General features: G+C 43.4%; 1 long non-coding RNA gene across 2 annotated transcripts in view; it reads left to right on the top strand.

Annotated features, from left to right (window-relative positions):
• Positions 1–1,118: 1,118 nt before the first annotated feature.
• Positions 1,119–25,906, top strand: part of LOC137381617 (uncharacterized) — a 29,921-nt gene continuing 5,133 nt past the window's right edge. Inside the window, exons 1-3 of one of the 2 annotated variants that reach the window (XR_010977196.1) lie at positions 1,119–1,278; positions 17,099–17,231; positions 22,946–23,305. This is a non-coding gene — a long non-coding RNA (uncharacterized lncRNA). Of the gene's footprint in view, positions 1,279–17,098; positions 17,232–22,945; positions 23,306–25,906 lie in introns of those variants that run through there. The other variant, XR_010977195.1, reaches the window with a different exon arrangement.

Genomic DNA, 25,906 nt, shown 5'->3' with positions numbered 1-25,906 from the left:
TGCTTTTGTAGTAGAGGTCAGGTTTACCCAGGTAAGTAATTGTTTACTGACTTTTCTACGAGGTAGGTATGGTTCTTCAAATTTCACAAATAATTGACCAAATTGTACTCTTCAGTTAGCTGAATTGCTAAAATTGCTTCACATGCAAACAATAGCTGGGGTTAAAATTTCCATTTCTTACAAGTGTTTAATGAGGAATTAGCAATTAAAATAGCCCTTTCAACTGTGTTAGGCAATTTGTATGGATTCCTGGTAATTCGAAGCAGCAAAATGGTACATATGTGAACATTTATGGCTAATTTGTTACCAGTACAAATCTATGTTTATATTAAAACAAATCATAAATTGAATTACAATTTCTAGAAAGCTCTTTAGCAAATTCTGAAGAAAGTGATACTTTCATCAATTGCTACTTCCCAGATAATCCGATGAAGTTAGTTGCATGAAATGTGATCAGTGAAACTGTTACATGAGGCCACAGACATTCTTGCAATATTTAACTAGCACAGCACTTGGTAATTTATTGAAACCTGCAAGAGGAAAATGTCATTTGACGCATCAAAAAAAATTCAAGTATTGCTATTAATACATCTGTAACACTTGATATCCCTCAGCATTAGATATTAATAATGTCCTCTTTTAAAGGTTTCAATTTATTCTTTTAACTTTGTCCTGTTAAATAATGTCAAATTTTCCCAATAAGCCAATGAGTAAATAATGTTTCCCTTTTTGTATGTGGGATCTGACATTATTGAGGTGACTCCTGCATTTATTTTCTGGTCCCAAGCTCTGGTTGTACAGCAGGGCAAGTGCATTTGGGTTGCATCTCTCATTAGCTACATAGTTATGTTTTGGGATCTTTTAACCGTTTTTTGAAAAAAAAGACTATTTGGAAGTTACAATTATAAGCCTTTTATTTAAAATTAAGTGGCTTCAAATTGGTTCAGAGTCTTCTTTGCAGCCAAATACTCAAATGCTGAGATAAACAGACGACAGTCTGTTTATAAGTCAAGTATTGAAGGTGTGTTTACCCAAATAATGGAGGACAAAAGTTAATTTATCATCCTATGTCAAGCTTCCTTTGGCTATTGAAAAAATCCATATTCAAGATCAGTCTGAATGGCTTGCTAACAGAAAAGTAGTAAAAAGGCCAAGGCAACTTATTTTAACACAAGGTGACCAAAGCATGTTTAAAATGTTGTTCAACGTTGGACTGGCCAAATAAATGTTAAGCAGCAGAGTTTATTATTTCTGTTATTCATGAGGAGAGGTTTTAAGGTAAGTGAAATAAGCTTTGACTATAACAGTTTCTCTGCATGTTCACTTGCAGCCAGTAAAATAAAGCAGGTTAATGATTTTTATCTGGCTTTGTCTAACTGAGGTTTTTCTCAGTTTACCTATTGAAAGACTGGAGAGCAGCATCTGGGAGCGCAATATCCAATACTCAATCTTTGACTTGGCCCAGGATTCGTTGGCAGGAAAGAGGTCAGAGTGATTTGTGAAGGGTAGATCATGCCCTACTAGTCTACTTGAACTTTTGGAGACGTCACCGGCATTGCAGATAAAACATTATCTATGGGTGTTGACTATATGGACTTCTGGAAGGCATTGATAAGGTTACGCACACAAAATTATGAGGAAAAAATAAGAGTGCATGGAATGGGAAGTAACCTTGTGATATGGATTGGCAACTGATACATCTTTCACCACTTGCCCCGCCAAGGCTTTTGTGGTGGCACTGTGGTGTTTATCACCATATCATCCCTTCACCTCGTCTCCTACTCCTCTGTCACCTTCTCCCCCTTTGAGCATCTCACTTCTCTTTCAAAATCCTTGTTCCCTACCGTCCTCCCAAGTACGATAAAAATGTTATCACCGCTTTCCTCCCTCATTCTCTGTACTGAACGACTTCTCAACCTCAGTGATTTCAACCCCCATCTCAACCCATCATGATCTCTCTGCTGAGTTCACTACGCTCTTATCCTCCCTAAATCTCTGCCTCCGTGTAAACTCCCAACCCATATTCACTGCCACCCCTTAGACATTACCATCTCACATGGTCTTGTTAGTCCCATAGTATCAATACAGAAAAGGCCATCTCTGATGATTTCTATACATCACTCACCACCCACATCCCCTTCCACACCCCAATCTTACCTACTTCTGTATTTGTCCCTGGAAAAACTATCTGCCAATTCACTTACAACTGCACTTTCAAAATCCCAACTGTCTCGCCTTTGGCCCTCCGCCTACCACAACATTTCTGCAGCTACTGATTTGCTCAACCGCACCCTTACCTCCACCTTTGATGCTCTAATCCCTAATAAAACCATTACTCTCTCTCACGCTGGTCGTTCCCCTGGTGCAGCCCTCATCTCCGCTCCCTTAAGTCCAAGGGACGCAGATTTGAAAGGATATGGCGAACAGTTTAACCATCCACCATCAAATCTGGCTCAACCACAAAATGCACGACTGGGTCAAACCGCTGTCTTATGCAGGCTTTGGTCTTTCGTATACCAGCATGTACAGCCACTGTCGTCACATGGGCCCTTCCTAGTATTTCTCCCCAGTACCTCTGGCACCACGAACTGGTGAACTACTGTCCACTTCTTGCCCTCAGGTCTGTGAGGAGAACTCCATTTCCTCATCAGTACTTCTTTAAGCAGTAGCAATCAAGGACTTCCTCTGCTTCACTTTCAGACAGGGCAGCCTGTGCTAACTCTTTCAATACTGGGTCAGCTCGCTGAGCCTCAGCTAGGGATGATCCATTTAATTCATTCCCTGGGTCTCCTAACTTTCCAAAGAAAGTCTCGGACAGGCAGACCTCATGGTCACTTGCCTGCAGTGTCAATGCAGTCTCCTCTTCAGGAGCTGGTTTGATTATGGCCTGACCCACTACACATTCAGGGAAACTGCAGGAGACCGTCTCCTGCCAGCGCCCTGTCTCTCTGACCTCCGGCGGTTTTTCTTTCACTATTGGTGGGGCTAACACCTTCACCCCCGCCAGATCATTACCTAGGAGCAGGTCAACCCCGTCCACAGGTAAACTGGGGAAAACCCCTACAGTCACCGGTGCCGAAACTAGGTCGCACTCCAGGTGCACTCGATGTACTGGTACAGACATACACTGCCCTCCAATACCATTCACCACCATTTTGGTGTTCACTGCACCAAAGGTTAGGCCTTTTCCCAGTAAAAGGGATCTGGTGGCCCCTGTGACCCTAAGAATCACTGTGGGCTTGCTTGCCCCACTTGAGGGATATGGGGTTACTTTCACTTCAGAAACAAAACCCGGATAACCTTCATCCGTGTTTTCTATCAGGCCCTCATCTTCACTGAGGGGGTGTGCCCTGATTAACCATACCAGTTTCCCCTTTAGTTTCCAGCAGTCAGCTTTTTAATGCCCTGCCTTATTACAATAGAAGCACACAGGTCTCCGGGTCTCATACTTGCTCACAGCACCTTTCCTTTTGGCTGGAAGAGTGCCCCCTGTGTCTCCTACTTTCCTTTCTCTTCCAGGACTGCCTGGGCAGATATCACCTTCCCACCCTTTGTCCTTTTCGGATTTGTGGGTGTGATTAGGAAAGGTTCTCCCCTGGGAGACCAACTTATAAATTAAAGCAAACTCATCAGCCATAGCAGCCGCTTGCCAGGCTCCCTGAAACCGCTGCTCCTCCACGTGGGTTTTTATTGAGAATGGGAGAGTTTTAAATTCCTCTAACAGCATTACTTCTCAGAGAGCCTCATAGCTTATTTTTAAAGCTCGCAGCCACTGGTCAAAATCCAGCTGCTTACTTCTTTCAAACTCTAAATAAATTTGATTGACTTGCTTTTTGAGAGTTCTAAACTTTTGGTGATAGGCTTCAGGTACTAATTCATATGCCCCGAGGATAGCATTTTTGGTCAGTTCAAAATTTGATGAACTCTCATCTGGCAACAGCAAATAAAACTCATGGGCTTTTCCAGTTAGCTTGCTTTGTAGCAAGAGAGACCAGGTCTCAGCTGGCCATTTTAGCTGCCTTGCCAGTTTCTCGAAAGACACGCAAAACGCTTCCACATCTTCCTCATTGAATTTTGGAATTAATTGAGTGCATTTTAGCAATCTTGTATCCAGTCCTGAATTGCGCTCCTCCATATTGGCCATGCTTTCACTGGGGTTACTCTGTCGCCCCCTAGCTAACTCAAGCCGCTTCAACTCTCTTTCTTGGCATTCTTTCTGGAAATTTTTCTCTCTCTCTCTCTCTCCTGCCTTTCATTTTCTTCACAGTTCTTTTGGAAGCCCCTCTCTTTCTCCCTCTCCCCTAAAGTTTCCTTTGTTCCAATTGTATCTTTGCTAGCAGTAACTGCTCTGGGTCTGCTTCTAACCCTGATTCTGCTTCTAACCCTGTTTCTGCTTCTTCAGATTCAAGGGAAAAATGGTTGGCCACTCGTCTTAGGAGTTCAGACTTCCTAGCCTTGCCACGTACAGTGATCCCACACTGCTCAGCCATTTTTCTCAACTGCTCCATCGACAGTGCTTTTAACTTATCCCAAGTTACTTCATCCTGGCTTGGAGAGCGACTAGCTTCAGTTGCAGACATGTTAGTATTCAATCACACATAACCACACAAGAAAACCTGTATTGATATTTTGCTCTTTTTGATTGGGAACAACTTGGCTTCCCACTTCCAATTTCACTCATTTGTCTGTGGGTAAAATCCTGGATGCTAGCACCCAAATTTCTGTTATGACCAGGTGCAAAAGGTATCTAGGAGTCTGTTACTATCTTCACCTGGTCTTACTGTAACAGGGTTTAATTTTAAACAGTGTTTTGAGCTCCTCCTTTGTGAATCCTTGTTCACAACTTTCCAGTTATAAGGCAAAGAAATGAGCACGAGCAGGCTTTCTTTGGTTTAAAAAAGATGAAACTTATTCCACCTTAAACTTAAACTCTAATACGGTTCACGCCTATGGATATACGACACACCAATGCTAGCATGCACGCGCGATATAAACATGCAGATAGGGACAGAAAAGAGAGGAAAATATAGCAGAGAGGATTTGAGGCAATATCTTGTTACGATGCTTTGAGCTCACAGTAGTCCTTTTGTAAGTAGTCTTGCTTTTTGTTGGAGCCCAGTAGTCTTCTAAAAACCCGTATTCACATAGGAAACTTTTCTCTCTTTGAGTTTCATGTGTTTTCACAAGATTCTGTTGCGTGGGAAGGAGACAGAAGCAGGCAGAAGAGAGGTCTTCTTGCTTCGGTTCCAGTAGAGATCTTTACTCCATGAGCACATGGCTTTGTCTCTTCAAAATCTGCTTTTCCAGTTTAAAACTCCCCTAGTTGGCCAGCAGGTGGTCACGTGACTGACTGGTTTGACCAGGTCTCTTCTGTGTTTTGGGGGCAGGGACTGGTTTCCCTTGTTTCCACATTGTCTGGTACTATGCAAATATCTTTCCAATTAGGGGCTTGCAATTTTAAGTTTTAATGTTCATGTGGCAAAATAATGTGTGCCTCAGTCTTGGCAGATGGGGGTGGGGGTGTTTGCCTGACACGACCAGATCTTTTTTGTATTTTCAGTGTTTCTATAAATACACAAATGGCTCAATTCAAATCAAAATTCTATTAAAACAGGGACTGAATACATTGTCTCTCGAGATTAAATACTGAAGGTGCTCATCCAGATGCAAAATAAGAGTCCAGTTGCTATTTTGATGCTAAGTTCAATGTATTATATACTATATAGCCAAACAATCTGAGACTATAGGCCACATTTTATCAGGGTCCTGATCCCAATGCCAGGCTGAATTCCGGGTTGGGAACTTGGAAGTGCTGTGGCGGGACCCTAGGAGACTTTTGAGGAGGTGGCTAAATAAGAAATAAAAACAAGAAATGCTGGAAATACTCAGCAGGTCTGGCAGCATCTGTGGAGAGAGAAGCAAAGTTAACGTTTCAGGTCAGAGACCCTTCATCAGAACTGATAAGTTTGCCACCGGGAGCCCCGTCCAATTAAGGATGGTGGCTAGGCTCTGCAGCCAGGAGGGCCAATGGGAGCGCCCGAGGCTCGGGGCAGCCAGCAGCTCCACCAGGAGAGGCAGCTGCTGCTGCTGCTCCAGGTGGGAGACCATGATGTGCCTTAATATGGAGGCACCTTTTGAAGACTTGTAAATATTACAAAATATACCATGCTCACAGCTGTCAGACCATTGTTGCGGAGGGGAACACACTCCGCAGTACGGCTGCGGCTGTGGCCTTTGCAGCCCAGTGGATTCATGCTGGGCTGCTTTGTAAGTTGCGCTTCTGCCTCCCAGGCCTGCCACCGGGAGGCCATCATCATTTCTATCTACAGGCCCCAGCCCCATCGAGGGGTCCAAATGTCATCTAGAAAACCCAGACGGCGTCCGAAACGTGCCCTCAATTGGAACTTTAACTGGCTACCCACTGCCTCCCTGGAAATAGGCTGGAGGTAGGAACATGCTGGCAGACTAGCATGCCGGCTGGTAGCAAGAAATTGCCTGCCTCCAAACCTGACTCCACCTCAGGATGAAAATTCAGCCCCAGCATTCAGCTTCAGGATAACGACTTTCCCTGAAAACATCTAACCGATACAGGGAGATGCAATTAATTAACACATCTGAGCTGCATGGTGAACAAGCACAGACTGTGAACAACATGGCTGACAATCCAAGGTTTGAAGGATGCTTTAAATCACCTTATCTTGTCTCGATTTTTTTAAAGCTCTGACTGAGCCACGTACAATAGGTATGCTAGATTATGTAATGCTCAATCACAATCTTTTGCATCTTCTTCCATGCCCAGTTAGTTTCTACCATGCATATCGCATTGTATCACACTTAGTGAGAGACTGAAGACAGCCACCATAGGAACTTCCAGGTATGAGAATATTCAACAACATACACCATCACGTTACAGATGTGTGGCATTTTCCTCATCACCAATTGTGCAATTCAAATGCAGCATACAAGCCTGAGTATCAGAACCTGGGGAATATAATACCAAGACCTTGTAATTAAGATGCTAGTGATACAAGCTAAAATAAATGTTACAATATTTACACAATATTCTACTAAACTTGGGTCAAAATAGCAAATAGTGTACCTTGTGTGAGACAAAGAATAGGCATGTTGGGTCATTTAATTTCTATCACCCATTTCATGGGAATGGGACAGGCAGCAAAGAGGAAGCTTCAGAGCTTTCAGAGTGAAACAGGAAGGGAAGGAGAGGAGGAGGTTATTCAACTACTGCTGTCAAGAATACTTGGAGCAAGCACTTCCCAGACATCACAAATATTTTAATATAATAAAAGTAAAATACTGCAGATACTGGAAATCTGAAATAAAAACAAAAAATGCTGGAAATACTCAGGAGGTCTGGCAGCATCTGTGGAGAGAGAAGCAGAGTTAACATTTCACGTCAGTGACCCTTCATCTGATCACTAATGTTTTGTTGCCCCTACCCTCTGAAAAAAGCCCTTAGGAAGCTGATATCTTCTTGAGTTGGCATAAAAGCAATTCCCAGTCATCAGTGGCTTAACCACAGCTCTCTTTCACACACAGGAATAAAAGTTCTTTTGTTGCCGCTAGTCGGCTGGGAATCATTCTCAGTGAGCTGGTGCCTTCCTAATTTAGCTAGCTATGTGGTTCCAGCAGGCAATAGTGGTTCTGTCACAAGCCCCTCTGACTCATAGCTTGTATCTTTTTTTGTTTCCCCTGTCCTTTTGGAAAAGCTCCACAGGAAGCTAACAACATCCAAGATTCCAGTCAGATGAAGTGGTTCAGCGACAGCTCATCATCATGTGTAACATCAATTTCTCCTCTCTCTCTCTGTTAAACCTTCAAGAAACAAGAAACACTTGATCTTAGCCAAAAATCATGGATAAATAATTGACACACAAGTGATGGCACCAGCAGTGCTTGGGATGAGTACTTTCCAAACTAACTTGCTTCGATAAGTCAGAATCACTCTTCCTGTTTTTCGCTTTCTGGGAAAGATACTTAAAAGCCACTGATCTCCCGCTGAAATAAAGGCTCAGTGTATCGGTTTAAAATTGAAATATTTAAATGGAGTCAGATAATGAAACAGATCTGAATACGAATAGCTTCTAACTAATGTATTTAATCTTTAAAATACAGAACTCCTTACAAAAACATGGAGATGGAACACCATTAAATAGGACATCAATTGTGGTTGAATTTCTAAATATTCCTTAGATCTGGTCCCAGATGTTTGGCATCAGACCAAAGGTACAATTAGGAAGCGACTGCTCGTGGTGTACCAAGTTCACATTGCAATGGCATATAAATAGTCTGTTATAAGAATCGTAAAGTGTTCTCAGTGATGAACTTGTAATCAGCCATACAGCTGTTTTAATTATTGAACACTGCCAAGTCAGTTATAGTAGATTAGATCAAGGCTAAAGCTTCTTCTTCTCTGCCACAAAAACATACCTAGAGCCCAACTGCTTGATTAATAGGTTCCACTTCCCATACCAGACTTCTATAGTGTCTCTGACTAGAATTGTCAATACAACATCTTATAATGCAGAGTAATGGACAATTTTGTGCTGCAGATTTGCATTAAAAGCTCAGTCATGTCTACCCAAATGCATTTTCCCCGAAGAGCCTTATGATCAGAAGCAGCAAGCGTCAGCATGTCAACTCGGTTACCAAATTATTCTGGGTTTCAATCAAAAGAATTGCAGATTTAAATTTCTTTGTTGGAAAAAAACACCCAAATTGCAACAAAAATTAATTTCACTATGATTAAAACAAAACATTTTCTGGTTTCTTTTTTGAGACTACAAATCTCTATACCACCTCCCAAGCCGCCTTGTCTAGTTATCTTAAGGTGACAACAGGATCAGATTTTTTTGTGTTGTTCTACCATCAGTGTTGAATAGTCCAATACTTTTTTTCTAAGCCCACATCTGAAGAATCACTTTGCAAAGGTGGTGGTGGTACCAGCCAGCATCCCAAGAACAATAATCCAGCATGAGTCATCACCAGACATGGTTGGAAGCATACTCCATGTTGAGTGACTTCCAAAAGAAGTGTGGAAAAAATTGCAGGAATAAGTCAGCGAAATAAGTGAAAGTGTTTTCTGACCCACTTTTATATAAAAAGATCTTTGCTTCAGCAGAGACTTCCCCATACTAAATTAACAGCTTGGATACAAGGATCATGTTCTGTTGAAAGGTCATTGACCTGAAACATTAACTCTCTTTCTCTCTCGACAGATGCTGCCAGACTTGCTGAGTGTTTCCAATATTTTCTGTTTCTTTTTCAGATTTCCAGTATCCACCCTATTTTGCTTTTACATTATAAAGATTCACTAAAATTAAATTCAGCCAAATTCTGCATTGAACTAATTTGATTCCATTCAAGTTGAAAGCACTACAAATAACCAGTTGAGATGTAAATTTGTGTTTTTTTCCCATTTTCAAATGAATCGGATTCTTTTCAGGCAAACATTATTAGATCTGTTGAGCAAAACTCCCAATTGCAAACTGTCTAAAATTAAATCAGCAATATTAATTCTATTAAGAGAAGGCTAAACGTAACCAAGCAGAGGGGAGATTATTTTCTATTGACTTCAGTTTGAAGTCAATAACGAAGGTAATGCTGCTGAAAGCGTAATTAGACCTGAGGTTTTACTAAATGGATAAACCTACCAATAGACAAGATGGAGTCACATTGCACTTGATGTCCAACTTGAGAAAATCTGTATATTCATCACACTAGCAATTGGAGGATCCAGGTGAGAAGATCCAGGTCTAACCAGATACACAGAGGTTTGTATTTAGAGACCTTTTGAAGTCTGTGGGGAGGTGGTGGCAAAGTGGTATTATCACTGGACTAGTAACCCAGAGACCCAGGGTATTTATCTGGAGACATGGGTTCGAATCCCACCACAGCAGAAGGTTGCATTTAATTAATAAATCTGGAATTAAAAGCTAGTCTAATGTTGGCCATGAAACCATTGTCGATTGTTGTAAAAACCCATCTGGTTCACTAATGTCCTTCAGGGAAGAAAATCTGCTGTCCTCACCTTATCTGGCCGACATGTGACTCCAGACCCACAGCAATGTGGTTAACTCTTACATGCCCTCTGAAATGGCCTAGCAAGCCACTCAGTTGTACCTAACCGCTACGAAGTCAATAAAAAGGAATGCAACCAGACAGACCACCAGGTATCGACCCAGTCACCGGAAATGACAACGGCAAACCCAGCCCTGTCGACCCTGCAAAGTCCTCCTTACTAACATCTGGGTGCTTGTGCCAAAGTTGGGAGAGCTGTCCCACAGACTAGTCAAGCAACAGCCTGACATAGTCATACTCACGGAATCATTCCTTACAGACAATGTCCCAGACACTGCAATCACTATCCCTGGGTATGTCCTGTCCCACTGGTAGGACAGACCCAGCAGAGGTGGCGGGACAGGGGTCTACAGTAGGGAGGGAGTTTCCCTGGGAGTCCTCAACATCGACTCTGGACCCCATGAGGTCTCATGGTATTAGGTCAAACATGGGCAAGGTAACCTCCTACTGATTACCACCTATCACTCACCCTCAGCTGATGAGTCAGTACTCCATGTTGAACACCACTTGAAGGAAGCACGGAGGGTGGCAAGGGCACAAAATGTACTCTGGGTGGGGGACTTCAATGTCCATCACCAAGAGTGGCTCGGTAGCACCACTACTGACCGAGCTGGCTGTGTACTAAAGGACATAGCTGCTAGACTGGGTCTGCAGCAGGTGGTGGGGGAACCAACATGAGGGAAAAGCATTATTGACCTTATCCTCACCAATCTGCCTGGCGCAGATGCATCTGTCCATGACTGTGTTGGTAGAAGTGACCACCGCACAGTCCTTGTGGAGACGAAATCCCACCTTCGCATTGAGGATACTGTCCATCGTGTTGTGTGGCACTATCAGCGTGCTAAATGGAATAGATTTAGAACAGATCTAACAATGCAAAACTGGGCATCCATGAGGCGCTGTGGGTCATCAGCAGCAGCAGAATTGTACTCAACCACAATCTGTAACGTCATGGCCCGGCATATCCCCTACTCTACCATTACCATCAAGCTGGGGAATCAATAAAGAGTGCAGGAGGGCATGGCAGAAGTAGCACCAAGCATACCTCAAAATGAGGTGTCAACCTGGTGAAGCTACAACCCAGGACTACTTGCATGCCAAACTGTATAAGCAGCATGCAATAGACAGTGCTAAGCGATCCCATAACCAACAGATCAGATCTAAGCTCTGCGGTCCTGCCACATCCAGCCATGAATGGCGGTGGACAATTAAACAGCTCCACAAATATCCCCATCCTCAATGATGGGGGAGCCTAGCACATCAGTGCAAAAGATCAGGCAGAAGCATTTGCAACAATCTTCAGCCAGAAGTGCCGAGTTGATGATCCATCTCAGCCCCCTGCTGAAGTCCCCAGCATCACAAATGTCAGTCTTCAGCCAATTCGATTCACTCCGCGTGATATCAAGAAACGACTAAAGGCACTGTATACTGCAAAGGCTATGGTTCCTGACAATATTCCAGCAATAGTACTGAAGACCTGTGCTCCAGAACATGCTGCACCCCTAGCCAAGCTGTTCCAGTACAGCAACAACACTGGCATCTACCCGGCAATGTGGAAAATTGCCCAGGTCTGTCCTGTACACAAAAAGCAGGACAAGTCCAGCTCGGCCAATTACTGCCCCATCAGTCTACTCTCAATCATCAGTAAAGTGATGGAAGGTGTCATCAACAGTGCCATCAAGCAGCACTTGCTCAGCAATAACCTGCTCAGTGATACCTGGTTTGGGTGCCGACAGGGCCAGTCAGCACCTGACCTCATTATAGCCTTGGTTCAAACATGGACAAAAGAGCTGAACTCAAGAGGTGAGGTAAAAGTGATGGCCCTTGGCATCAAGGCAGCATTTGACCGAGTATGGCACCAAGGAGCCCTAGCAAAACTGGAGTCAATGGTAATCAGGGGGAATACCCTCCGCTGGTTAGAGTCATACCTAGCACAAAGGAAGATGGCTGTGGTTGTTGGAGGTCAATCATCTGAGCTCCAGGACATCACTGCAGGAGTTCCTCAGGGTAGTGTCCTAGGCCCAACCATCTTCAGCTGCTTCATCAATGACCTTCCTTCAATCATAAGATCAGAAGTGGGGTTGTTCGCTGATGATTGCACAATGTTCAGCACCATTTGTTACTCCTCAGATACTGAAGCAGTCCGTGTAGAAATGCAGCAAGACCTGGACAATATCCAGGCTTGGGTTGATAAGTGGCAAGTAACATTCGCGCCACACAAGTGGGCGGCACAGTGGCGCAGTGGTTAGCACCGCAGCCTCACAGCTCCAGGGACCCGGGTTCGATTCCGGGTACTGCCTGTGTGGAGTTTGCAAGTTCTCCCTGTGTCTGCGTGGGTTTTCTCCGGGTGCTCCGGTTTCCTCCCACAAGCCAAAAGACTTGCAGATTGATAGGTAAATTGGCCATTATAAATTGTCACTAGTATAGGTAGGTGGTAGGGAAATATAGGGACAGGTGGGGATGTTTGGTAGGAATATGGGATTAGTGTAGGATTAGTATAAATGGGTGGTTGATGTTCGGCACAGACTCGGTGGGCCGAAGGGCCTGTTTCAGTGCTGTATCTCTAATCTAAACAAGTGCCAGGCAATGACCATCTCCAGCAAGAGAGAATCTAACCATCTCCCCTTGACATTCAACGGCATTACCATCGCTGAATCTCCCACTATCAACATCCTAGGGGCTACCATTGACCAGAAACTGAACTGGAGTAGCCATATAAATACCGTGGCTACAAGAGCAGGTCAAAGGCTAGGAATCCTGCGGCGAGTAACTCACCTCCTGACTCCCCAAAGCCTGTCCACCATTTACAAGGCACAAGTCAGGAGTGTGATGGAATACTCTCCACTTGCCTGGATGGGTGCAGCTCCAACAACACTCAAGAAGCTCGACACCATCCAGGACAAGGCAGCCTGCTTGATTGGCACACCATCCACAAACATTCACTCCCTCCACCACCGGCAGCAGTGTGTACCATCTACAAGATGCACTGCAGCAACGCACCAAGGCTCCTTCGACAGCACCTTCCAAACCCGCGACCTCTACCACCTCGAAGGACAAGAGCAGCAGATGCATGGGAACATCACCACCTGCAAGTTCCCATCCAAGTCACAAAGCATCCTGACTTGGAACTATATCGCTGTTCCTTCACTGTAGCTGGGTCAAAATCCTGGAACTCCCTTCCCAACAGCACTGTGGGTGTACCTACCTCACATGGACTGCAGCAGTTCAAGAAGGCAGCTCACCACCACCTTCTCAAGGGCAATTAGTAATGGGCAATAAATGCTGGCCTAGCCAGTGACGCCCACATCCCATGAATGAATAAAAAAATAGACAATCATATTTATTTGATGTAAAACCAGCTAAGACACTTCTTTTATGAGTAACTTTGTTCCAAATTTCCCTATTCCAGGATTCCACTGTGCATCAATGTCAAACACACAAGCTTCGATATTCCCTCTCCAATCCATAAATGGATTGGAACCCAATGCAACTTCCCTTTAAATCATTTGATTTGCTCACATGAGCTGTGTGTTTGCCATCAGTCATCTCACTCCTTGGGGAAATGGAAGAAGGGAGGGAGCAAGAACGGCATGCTAATGGATAACCGAAAACAGCGAATTTGTGTAGAGGGTTCCAAGTCAGTAATTCACCTGGAGCATTGAGATGGCACTGATAAATCACCCGAGATCCTTTTTCACAGTGTATAATGTCATTTCAGTCCCCAGTATGCTACTATGTTGCAGATATACATTTGTGTGTATGTGTGTGTATGCACATGTCGACACACATACACACATTAATTTCCTTGGTTAATTTGCCAATAAATTTGCAGTCAGGTTACAATCTTAAATGCTTCAATTTGAAGAAGGGAAACACCCATCAATCTATCTACGTCCAGACAGATGTTCTTTTGGCACAATAGGTTGAATAAACCCACTCCATAAAAATTTACATCAAACACATTCAGCAGTGGTTTCAGGAGAGCTATCTGATCTTGAAATTCAGAGGAGAGTTGTAAATGACTTAAGCTTTGCTGTCACAGTTTATAGTGCTGCATGAACTCTGATTAATTACAAGCTTTGCAATCACTCTCAAGCAGATACTGTTCTCTAATTTACAGCCAGGATTTTTTTTAAAGGAATAATTGTTACGAAAACCAAGTACGATTCCATATACACAACAGGGTTGAGAAAACAAGTACCACATCTGAAAAGGGATACATCTACTTTATGGTGGTCTGCAGGAAAGCAGGCGTTACTAATAGTATCTTTAAAAATAAACTTATGTAGTAAAGGGTTAAATAATACTAAACTAAATAATACTAAAAGTCACTCACTCAAATTGATTCTCCCAGAAATGACATCCCGATGTGTATTACAAATGGCAGTTTATCTGTTCCACTGGATTACCACCCAAGCGTTGAAGGCTAAAATCTAACCCAGCAACTCCTAAAAAGTTTGCAACAAAGTTTCCTGCCTGAAAAAACCTTTTCAGAAGCTAACAAAATGACAGGGGTTCTCAGTGTGCAGTCAATTATAAATACAAAAAGGTAACAAATCCCTCTTAAAAGTTTATCCCATAGGAAGTCATTTCCACTGGAAGGTCACCAATTGTCTTCATTTCTCAAAGAAAAACTACAATTCCTTACCCAAAGGAAAGTCAAACTGATATGGTGAAATGAAGAAATAAAATGCTGGTGCTGCATTTTATTTGGAGGCATATTTATTCCATCCATTCCCAACTAGTTATTAGAAAATGGGACCAACACTGACAGAAATCTCCAGTCATTTTTAAGTTTTGGTGGTGGAGCTTTTACTGTCTGCAGAAACTGAAAAAGTCAAAGTTTTATCTAACTTCAGAAGATGAGATTCCCCTTAAGCAAACTACTGTAGATCCTGTTTTAAGCTTGGATCTCTGGAAACAATCTTTCTAGGAGTGCTGAATATCATGAAGATATCTGTGTTCAAGGGTAGGTCTGAAACTGTGTGGCATTTAAGCTGGAGCTTAGGTGTCATAAGACAGAGACAGCTGCTGAGCAAAGAGATGTGTCTGTGAAATTAAGTTTGAGCAGACACATGATCAAGCACAAGAAGGGAATCAGAAAGTGATGAAGGTGAAGGAGATAAGAGAGAGAAACAGAAATCCCAGAGGAGATTCAAGGTGGGCACTCTTGGAAAAGAATCTTGTACTTGTCAATCTTATTTTTCCACCCATCCCACTCGACCTCAGTATTTTAATTGTACTGGAGTCAAGGTGCTGGATTTGACATGGTGCAGATGGGAGCTGGCCGCCGACATAAAAGCCGGTGGTGAACCCGCTTCCGCCTAGCCTGGGGATCCGTCCAACATTTTACAGGTCCCCGGGCTTTGATTGTTCTGAGGCGGGACTTCCACCCATCTTGGGTCATGGGTTTGGTTGGGGAAGTGGGGGTGGCCCTCAATCGGGCACCCTGTGCCCGTTTGTCAGGGACAACCCCGGGGCGCTGAGACGCTGCCAGCTTTCATTGGGCAGCCTTTCCCCGGCTCCAGGACGCCCACTTGCCATGGGTAAAATCCCCATGGAGGCGGGCGAAGGCCCTTAAGTGGCCGTTAATTGGCAACTTAAGGGCCTTGATTGGCCTGGGGCAGGCGGCCCATTTATCGCCCCCCACCCTACGTAAAATTGGGCGGGAAGGCCTCCCGCTCCATTTTACCCAACCCCCCTGCTACCATCCGGCTCACTGGATTGGCATAAAATTCCGGCCAAGAGTTCTGCGTACAAGTCTATCTATTACACAGAGTGTTTGAGGTTCCCAATTATTTTATGTAGTACATCATGCCACTTATGAAACATCAACAAGTTTGGGATTGTAAAATGCCTCGATAGATGTGCTTAGATTTCAATTTCCAGTTGCTTGCTCCCTCCATATACAATGTGCCCATCTGTTTTCAGTTTGAAATAATCAGACTGTGTTTTTCTTGTAACAGTAAATATGGTGCAAACCACCCACGGAGAGGACAAGTGAGACATCTGCTTGAGTTCCTAACTAACACAGAAAGAGAGAGCGAGAGAGGCATTACAAAGATAAAACACAGTTGAAGGAGGCAATGGAGCTCATCTTTGCCTAAAAACATACAATCTCCCCAAACACTGCATCCAGCGGTTTCTTCAATGATTCAAGCATTTTTACCTCTTCTTCTCTACCCAGGTGATCATTTCAGTTGTCTGTCACTTCTTCAGTGAATTGTCCCTTGACATCAGCCCTAAACTTGTTTCATAACCAAGTCTGTAAATGGGAAAGTTGGTCAGGAAAGATCGGAGGAGAAATGATACCATCTTCCTGGCTGTTCTGGTAAAGTTTGATTGACGACCTTTGACAATCTCTTCAAAGAAAATTTGCCTGCATCTCTTAACTTAGCTTACAAGAAAGTAAATTAGACCACTGGTTTTCAATCTATTTTATTATCTACTGATAATGATCAGTTTCTCTGCCTCCTTGCTGTATAGCTTGCAGTTGCTACGGTGTAGTTGATAGACACAATTTGGTAAGTGTCACATTATGTAAAATGGAGCAATTGTTTTAATTTCATTTGACGTAAACCTTGATTAGCTACATGCACAAGAAAAATGCACTCAGAGTAAAAGGGACACCATGCACAGGTGAGTAACAGAACACTCAGCAAGGCACAATAAGAAACAAAAGTTTACACAGAAATGGAGAGGCAGAGATAAGAGATAGATACATTGAGGAGGCATAAAGAAACCAACTCCAGAATAGCACTGATGGTGCTGTTTATGGCCTTGCCAATCTCCTGGGCTTTGGAGTTCAACTCCAATATGCAGTTTTCAGTTTATTTATGTATCAAATTGATACATGACTTCCTGTTTGGCTCAATGTGCACTTGTAATTTTTTTTTAAAGAAAACAGCCCCTAAAAACTGTGTTGCTGTTGATTATCTGTTTTTTCCTAGCTCCACATCCCAAGGACTCCTAACACTTCAATGCTCTTGATCTTTCACAGCTCATGTACAGCACTTCTGCCAACTAGGGTCGTGATCATCTTGAAGATTTGAATTCAACAGCAGTCAATATGTTCAGCTGGTGCCTTCTGCCATATCGCTTTCTTGTAAAATCCATCAATAATTCACCTCCCAGTAAGTGAATACTATTGATTTAATTTTTTTTCCACCAGGGCAATCTGTGATCTTCAAATGAAAATTAAAAAAGCTGTCAAGCATCAAGTCCTTCAGTTGATTCGTGTAAATATTGCTGCATCAATGTCGCAGAGATTAGTTAATGAGCCAACTGATCTTAATTTTTACAATATGAAACAGCTTTTCCTCTTTTTAATATTAAAATATTTTTAAAACCAAGTTTCTAAGTGTTAAGTCAACGACTAGATTACCAATGTGTCACACATGACAACAGTTCAATCCCAAAATTAATAAAAGGAAAAGTTATGTTATGTATCAATTACCTTCCAATATACAGATTGGAAATAGCTATGAATATCACATAATATTTGTCTTTGATAGAGACATGGGGAGGGCACAAATAGGAAAAAGATCAGGCCCCAGAGTTTCTGCTTGACTGCAATTTTTTCTTTCAGCGGATTTTGCCCGATCTCGGCATCACTGGCACAAAAGATTGTGGAAACTTTAGTGCAAATTACAGTCAGATCAAATCGAGCTTCCGCAATCTTTTGCGCTAGTTTCAAAAACATCGCGCTGGAAGGGAGCGCCAATACAAAACTAGCCACGCCCCCAGCATGAATTAATCGGCATTGGGAGATTCCACTAATTGAGCTCATTAGTAGAACTTTGTTGAGGAGGCTCCAAAAACTAAGCTGGATCTTTTGAGCATAAGGACACTAACAGGTACATTTTGAAGGGGCTTAAATGTTTTTTTATTTAATTTGCTAAGAAACTGACTACTATACCCCAATCTATTTTCAAAGACATAAAATCAGGTTACTCACAGGTGGTGGATTGACATTGATTTGAAATACTCATTTATGGTGATAAACAATTTTAGCTGTATTCAAACTTTACCAAGTTACCACTCTTATGCACATCAAGGAATATGTTTAAAGCAATTTGTTTTTTTTTTAATTACATTTTAAAATACTGCCCAATTATGCAGGCTCATGGCAGATTTTGTGTTCGGTGATGGGCAAATGAGTTTGAGCAGAAATTCAGGGGGGGAAAATACTATTCAAAATGGGCTCAATTAGTGCCTATTTTGCTGACTACACCCAGAGTGTAAACTCTACCTCCAGATTATGATGTTTCTTTTTAGGCTTGATATATTTTGAGAACATATGAACTCACTCAAGATATTTTACAAATTTATGCATTATTAATAGGATTTTTTGAGCCTAACAAGTGCACAGTGCAAGCTTCAGTTCCGCTACAACAGCATGTGGAAGTTGATAGTGATGAAGTTCAACAGAAAATTGAATGTTTCTGCCACTGAACCATAAATTTGGACAGCACTACACAAGTGGGAAGCTACTCAAGTCTGATCCAAACAGCTGCTCTTCTCCAGCTTTACTGCTCATCCTCTACACCCTGTAGATAAATACAGTGATGCCACTAACCACATTACAGGGATAGTCTTCATTAATAAACATTGACCCTGTGATGTGGCAAGACAAACTACGGCAAATGATGCCAAACAGTCATGAAAAGCTGCTATATCATTCTCCATCACCAGCAAAGATACGACCTTTGGAACTAAATAATCATTTCCCATTTTTTTTTAATAAAGGTTGTTTAATAAGAACACTTTTATTCCCATTGCATTTCCAAGTGTGATTAGCCTTAAAGTAGGGGATGCACTCAAATATATACCAAGTCAATAACATACAAAGTTTGAACATGTTGAAAGCTTTACTATTTATTTTGTCTCAATCTAAAACAAGCACCGGAACATGAAAGCACTGATGCACATGCATTGGCTACAATCAGAAAATCTAGATGCAAACTTCACCGGTTTTCTTAAGTGTAGTCATCGTTCAATCTTCCATTGAAACTCATTTGCATTGTTATCTTCCAAGAACTGGCACAATTGGGTAGTTTTGTCATGTAATTGGCTTTTCCTTTTTGCATTAAAGAATATTCCTTCATATATTAAGAATGGTAACCTGGTGCAGTTTTATTAATACAGCAGAAAATAGGTTCATTACAAAAAATAAGCATTTTTAAGCAGAGGATCAAAATAAGGCCATTACAAGCAATACAGAATCATTTACTAGTTTCATTGGTGTACATTGGTTTGCTTCTGAGTAAATTAAATACTTAATTTAAAAAAAAACTTTTAAAACACGTCTACTAGTGCCTTTGCACTCGAAGAAAACAACTTAATTTGAAGAGCCTGATCGAAGGGCTGCAAACAGGCAGAAATTCGCACCCTGGGCCCAACAGAGGGCTGCCCCTGATGCTCCAACCACTCCCAACATGCCCCCATGTCCCCCCCCAATCGACCACCCTTGCCTCGCCAGGGCCCGACCGATTGCCCCGGGCGAGGCCCCAACAACTTACCCGTTCTACGGGGCTATCCGACATCATACGACTTCAGCTGGGTTGCAGTCCCAGCAGTGGCCACCACTCCCAGTGGCGCTGCTGGGACAGAAGAGTTGCCAGCCCACTGATTGGCAGCTTCACTGGGCAGGACTTCCTGCCTCAATGAGGGGGAATTCCCACCTCAGACCAATTAAGGACTTGGGAACTGCAAAATGTGGTCTGGATCCTCAGGCCAGGCAGAGGCGGTATCGCCACCGATTTTTCAGTCGGTGGGCAGCTCCCGTCCGCTGAGGGTAAAATTCTGGCCCATGTATCATGTTTTGCATTCAAAGGAATCCTGCCACCCAGTAAAAATTCTGCATCCCACCTTACAGATGCCTCTTTCCCCCAGGGAAACTGATGAAAGGGCTGCCTTCACAGTATTTGCTCCAGACTGCCTGATGTACAAGTTAGAAGGATCCAGTACCATGGCACTCAATCCTGAGGCAATCCTCATCTGGACAGGTGGAGCAGTCCCTGATCCACATTTTGCCTGCAGTTCATTGTGTAGCAGATGGCTCAACTCTATGGCAAGGCTATCTTGGAAAGCAGATGTGCAATGACACTTCTTCTCAGGGATGCAACGGTTATATGTGTGGAGGTGTCTATAAACACAAGGTATTGACAGGTGTGAACAAGATACCTCAACAGCCAATGAACCTGCACTGACTGCTGCCTCACAAACTGCTCTCCCTCATTTCAATTTTGCATCAAGTTTGAAACCTGCACAGGAATATTCATTCTTTCTCATAAAAGATTGACAGATAGCCGATAATAACCAGCACTCTGAAAAGCCTAATTGATTAGATGACACCTAAACTGAAGGTCAGAGGTTATGGTTTCCATGTTTATTTATCTTTATAAGGTAAGGATCACATTTAGTCTCCTAAAAGCATAAAAAGAGAAAGCTCTCTAGGTGTTGAAGGGGAGGGAAAAGAAATCACAAACAAAATAATTAAATCATGTCAATCAATTTTACAGTGAGGAAGGCTAGATTCACTGGGCTGCAGATTTTCATGTTACTTTCATTAGTTCTCTGTGGAAAGCAAGTGAGGTGCAGCTGGAGGGGAGGAGAGGAGAGAGACCAACACAGATAGAACATTTTGCATCTTTTTTGGGAAATGATCACATTGAACTGCCATCAGAACCTATTTGGCAACACAGCCAGCCTATCCTAAAAGGGTTTTCTATTTCCTCAAAACTATCTTCAAAACAATAAAACCTATCAGAATGAAATTCTCAGAAGACATGGAATAACTCCCATGAAAATTCTAAGGATTAGCCAGTCGATTGCATTACCCATAAAGCATTAATCTATTAATAACATGGCAGAAAGATATTAGGGAAGGGTTAATCAGACTGCCCTGAAGTCCACCAATGCCATGATACGATTGACTTCACTTTATACTGTTGAAATATTAACCTTTACCCTTTGTCTGTTAAGCAGATAAGTATAAGTCAATGTTATAGCAGTGACCATTGAACTGTTGAACTAAAGTTGACTCTACAACAGTTGTCAGTTTAGTCACTTCCATAAACCTAATTAAGGACATGTCACTGCATGCTGATTCACAAGTTTCCGAGAACTTTAATTATTTGATAACGAGTATGGGGAAATGGGAAAACAATTAGTTCTGCAAAGAAATGTTATCGAAGTCTACGTCAACATTTTTAATTGGCAACAATGATACAGAAACAAAGATAGACTCAAGTTAAAATTTCACTTTACTGAATAGCAATTATATGTAACAAGAGTAAAGCTATTGATAAGATAACAAAGTGATACTGATCTCGATAGCCTAACAGAAAAAGAGCTGGTTAAATAAGGAAATCTAAGGATATTGGCAAGGCATAAGTCAGTTAAATTCTCCTGACATGATGTTTTATTTTAACTTTTGGATAACAATGTAATGTAAAAGGTGAGAATTGTCATGTCCTCGGCATGAGAGAAATGTATAAGTCCTGGTAGTTTGTTATGAGTATTCATAAAAGGTAGGATACTGAGCTCAGAACTGTAATACATTTGAGACCCCAACCAAATACGACCTTTTAACTGTATACTTAAATACTATTGCATGTGCAGTATACTTTAAAGGCCTGCTACCCGACGGAACCCGACGACATGTGTTGGGTTCCGGCCTGGTTGGGCCAGATCAGACATGTTCCATCACCACTTCATGTAAGTGACTCTAATGTTAATTTACTTCTTGGACTTTAAAGGTTGTTTTGTTAGTTATTTTAAGCTTGTGCAGGTAAGGAACAAAGTGAAAAACGGAAGGTAAGTTAACTGATAGTCAGGTCAGACGTGGGAAAAAATGGAAGGACTCGGGCTGGGTCGGGCTCAGAGTCGGATGTGATTCTGTCGGGCTCGGGTCGGGTCTCAGTTGCAGACCTCAGCCGGCCTTTAGTATACTTACACATTTGACACAACCTCAAACTCAAGATCCTTATTGAAAACCTTGCATTTCTTACAAATTAAGCAGGCCAAGCTAATGAACAAGCTTAATGTTCATTTATGGATAGGGTTTAAAAATCAAAGTTTATGTACCGTCAGAAGCAGCTTCATTTTCAAAACTTATAAACCACAGTTTCATCAGTTCTTTACAAATAGCCCTGCCTTTCAGGGATGCAAAAAACATTTGGCTGACAAAAGTAGAAAGAAAATGATTGAGAGCTAGAAGTGCAAATCTACCCTATCAACATTAAAGTGTATTTCATCAAAGTATTCAGAAGGACAACTTGCTGGGCAATTTAACATCAGGTGGCTTAATTGAAAATATACCACTAATTTTGCAACTTTGCTTGCATATTAAGCCTTTTAGAAGGTCACAATGCAATCAAGGCTTCTTTGTAGAACAGCAGTATCAACAACAGTTTCCAATATCCTCATCAGTAATTACAAAGGCAAAATGGAGTTGTAGAGAACGAGGTCCAGATTTTCCCACATCAGCGATTTTGGCAACAAACAGAGGGGCAGGATTTTTCCTTTTGGGTCGGGACCCCAACGTTGGGGTCAAATGGGAGTCACAATCCCACACTGTGGGCTGGGTTTTGTGGGCCCCCTGAGGCAGGGTCGGAGGCATGGGGGTGTCCATTGAATCGCGATGGATGGCGGGGGCTGGAGGGCCGGTTGCTGCCCTGTCGCCAAGCGATAGTGCCAGGGCAGGATAGGTCGTGACGACCTTCCCGCCCAGATGCCAATGGAGGCACGTAAGTGGCCTATTAATGACCACTTAAGGGCCTCTTCCCGCCGCCGCTGACCAAGTTCACAGACCTGAAAGTTAACTTTGCTTCTCTCTCCACAGATGCTGCCTGACCCGAGTTTCCCCAGCACTTCCTGCTTTGCTGCCACATACTTACCCTACTGTGTCCCAGTGTCCTGTGAAGTTGCAATCCTCTTCTTCCACTCAGTTGTCACATTGCTTCTTGTAGGCGTGCTGCACTTGGGTGAAAAATCTTAAATTTCACACATTCCAGGACGTGAGACTTAAATGTACCATAAAATAGAAATAAAACCATAGTTGAAGAATATTTACATGCTATGGGCTTCTAATCATCTGACTGTGAAAAGCCGCAGACTAATATGCATTTGGAATCTATATTCATTTCTCTGCTAACTGTTATGTGAAAGACATGTAACTGCAATTAAATGCTCTTTGTAAAAAGACAGGAAAATATAGTCATATTCTAGCTGCATTGCCAACTAGAAATAATACACCACTAACTACGATCAGCTACTCCAGAAGCAAAGTATTCATGAAAATGTGTTGATGTATAATAGTTGAAAAATCATGACAACAGCAGCACAGATTTCCTCATTTGTCCTGTATCGGCTATCAAACATGTGCAAGACAAACCTTGCAGCCAGAAGTTAGAGCAGTTACACGGTGGAGTCACCTTTAAGGACCACATAAAAAGTCAAGGATGGTAGAAGGGTGCTCTAGGGTGACCCTCCCTGCTCACTCTCCTCCAGGCTGTGCGGGCAAGAGGGAGGAGGTGCTTTTCACCAGCGATGCTAAGAGGCCCTCCTACCTGAACAAGGCAGCCTGGCTAGAGTTTGCACAGGTGGTGAGTAGCCGTGGGGCCATCCGGTGTCAAAGGGTCCAATGCTGGAAGGGGATGGACGATCACTCTCCCAGCCAGCCTCTAGACCTCATGTGCAAAGGGTATGACCGCAAAGGCATCCATAGCCAAAGGAGCATCATATCAGCAGCCTTCCTCTAATCAGACTGCTAGCGCAGAAGTGGCACCGCGTAAGAGCATCTGCAAGCATTTCTAAAAAGCATTGTGACACAAATGGATCTGCATGGGTGACACAACATAGAAAGGCCGAAAACAAAATAGTCTTCACGAACATGTGCACTGCTTTTACTGTGTGAATGAAGTGTGCCAGCATGTGCCAATTGTGGCTCCTCCTATTACATCATTGGTCTTTCAGAACTGCCAATGTATGGAATATCATTGCCATGCCAGTATCACTCATGTGCATCTCCATAGATGCAGTAATATGGACAATGGCTCAGTCTTTTGCTACCAGTAATGGTGGACGCAAAGATGTTGCAGATGTGGACTGCTGCACAGGTAAGCAAGGTTGATGTGTGGCCTGCAGAGCTCACGTCAGTTCCTATGGAGCAGAAAGCCTTTCTCTGATGAGCCACTGCCGTACATCCACAGCTCACTGCTAGCCCTGCATGCAGAGCCTTGGTACCATCTGGCCTGCCACGCGTCTTTCCAGTTGTAGGTTTTCAGCATCCTCATAGTCAGTGAAGAAATCCTGTTGACATCTCTCATCATGCCAGGCCTGTTCCCTATTAGCTGTGTTGTGCACAACTACGCACCCAACAGCAAAGAAAGGAGCTGGCCTTTTTGGCCCGTAGGACAGGGCACCACCCAATCTATCCAGGCATTGGAAGCACTTTATCAGCACGTCTGTCGCCTGCTCAATGGTGGCTCTTGTAGCTCAGTGGCTGGCGTTGTACCTCTCCCCTGCAGCAGTGGTGGGGTCTCTCACTGGTGTCAGGAGCCATGCCTGAAAGGGATAGCCCTCGTCTCCAAGAAGCCACCTCTCCATCTGAGCCAGTTCACTGAACAGCAGTGGCAGCTGGGACTGGCAAAGGGCCCAGGTGTCATGGCAGCTACCTGAGAAGCGGGCACAGATTTGCATGAAGCACCTCCGGTGATGAAATACCAATTGCACCTAGATTGAGAGGATTCCTTTAATGGTAACATCTGCAGGTGGTAGCCTGGCAGGAGGCCTGATGGCCAGATTGGTGCAGTCTGTGAACCCAAAAACCAATGGTTCTTCGGCAATGGAGCCGAAACCGATGGCCCTCTGAGCCTGGCTGCGAGAGTCCGTTCTGAAGCACACATACTCACTGGCCCTCCGGTGCAGGGCATCGTTGACCTCCATGATGCAGCGGTGCACTGCTGACTGTGATCCCACAAAGGTCTCTGGTGGGCCCCTAAAAAGCTTCATAGGTGTCATGCTTAAGAACCGCTGCAACTATGAGGACGCAGGCATAGGATGTCTATCGGAGTCCATGGGCTGCAGGTCATCATTAAGCAGGGCACAGAGACATGTCACCACCAACTCTACATACGCAATTGCCTCGGATACTGGTGCTCTGACATCCGATGGCATGTCATGTGGGGCCTGTCGATGCATGGCGACCAAAATGGCGAGCTCCCCTTGGGGGCTGCTGCTCACGACTGGGTGCCTCTCTTCATGCCCTCAGAGATTTCCCTCCAGTAATCCCAGACCCCCTCCCTTACAGAATGCAGAGCGAGACCCCTATAATCCTCCCCTCCCTTACAGAATGCAGAGTGTGACCCCTGTATTCCCCCGCTGCCTCCTCCCTTCCAGGACATAGAGCTCAGACCTCTGTATATCTGGACTTTCCTTCAATTCCAGACTCCTGCTTCTGATGTCCTGCCCAGTTTTCTATTCGTGAACGGGATGACACGTGACGACCGCCTGTTCTAGGTACAATGAGGAAATGTCCATGGAAAAGTGGCGGGCTGCATAATCTGTAGAGGTAAGTACTGTTTTACATATTCTAATCGCTGTCCCCCACCCCGCCGCCAGTAATTTGCGGCGGGCCCTTCTCACCGTCACGGGTTCAGGCTGTCCTCTCCCCGCAGAATTTTACCGGCCCCCGCTCTATGACCCGCGGCGTCAAGGGGCCAGTAAAATTCAACCCCGAGTGTCTTTGTTTCAGCTCATTTTGTGGATAGCTTATGCCCATGTGTGATGAGCAGTGTCATTT

This window comes from Heterodontus francisci, chromosome 22 (assembly GCF_036365525.1).
Source record: "Heterodontus francisci isolate sHetFra1 chromosome 22, sHetFra1.hap1, whole genome shotgun sequence".
Taxonomy (NCBI): domain Eukaryota; kingdom Metazoa; phylum Chordata; class Chondrichthyes; order Heterodontiformes; family Heterodontidae; genus Heterodontus; species Heterodontus francisci.
The sequence above is the reverse complement of the archived record's forward strand: the minus strand, read 5'-3'. Positions and strand labels throughout refer to the sequence as shown.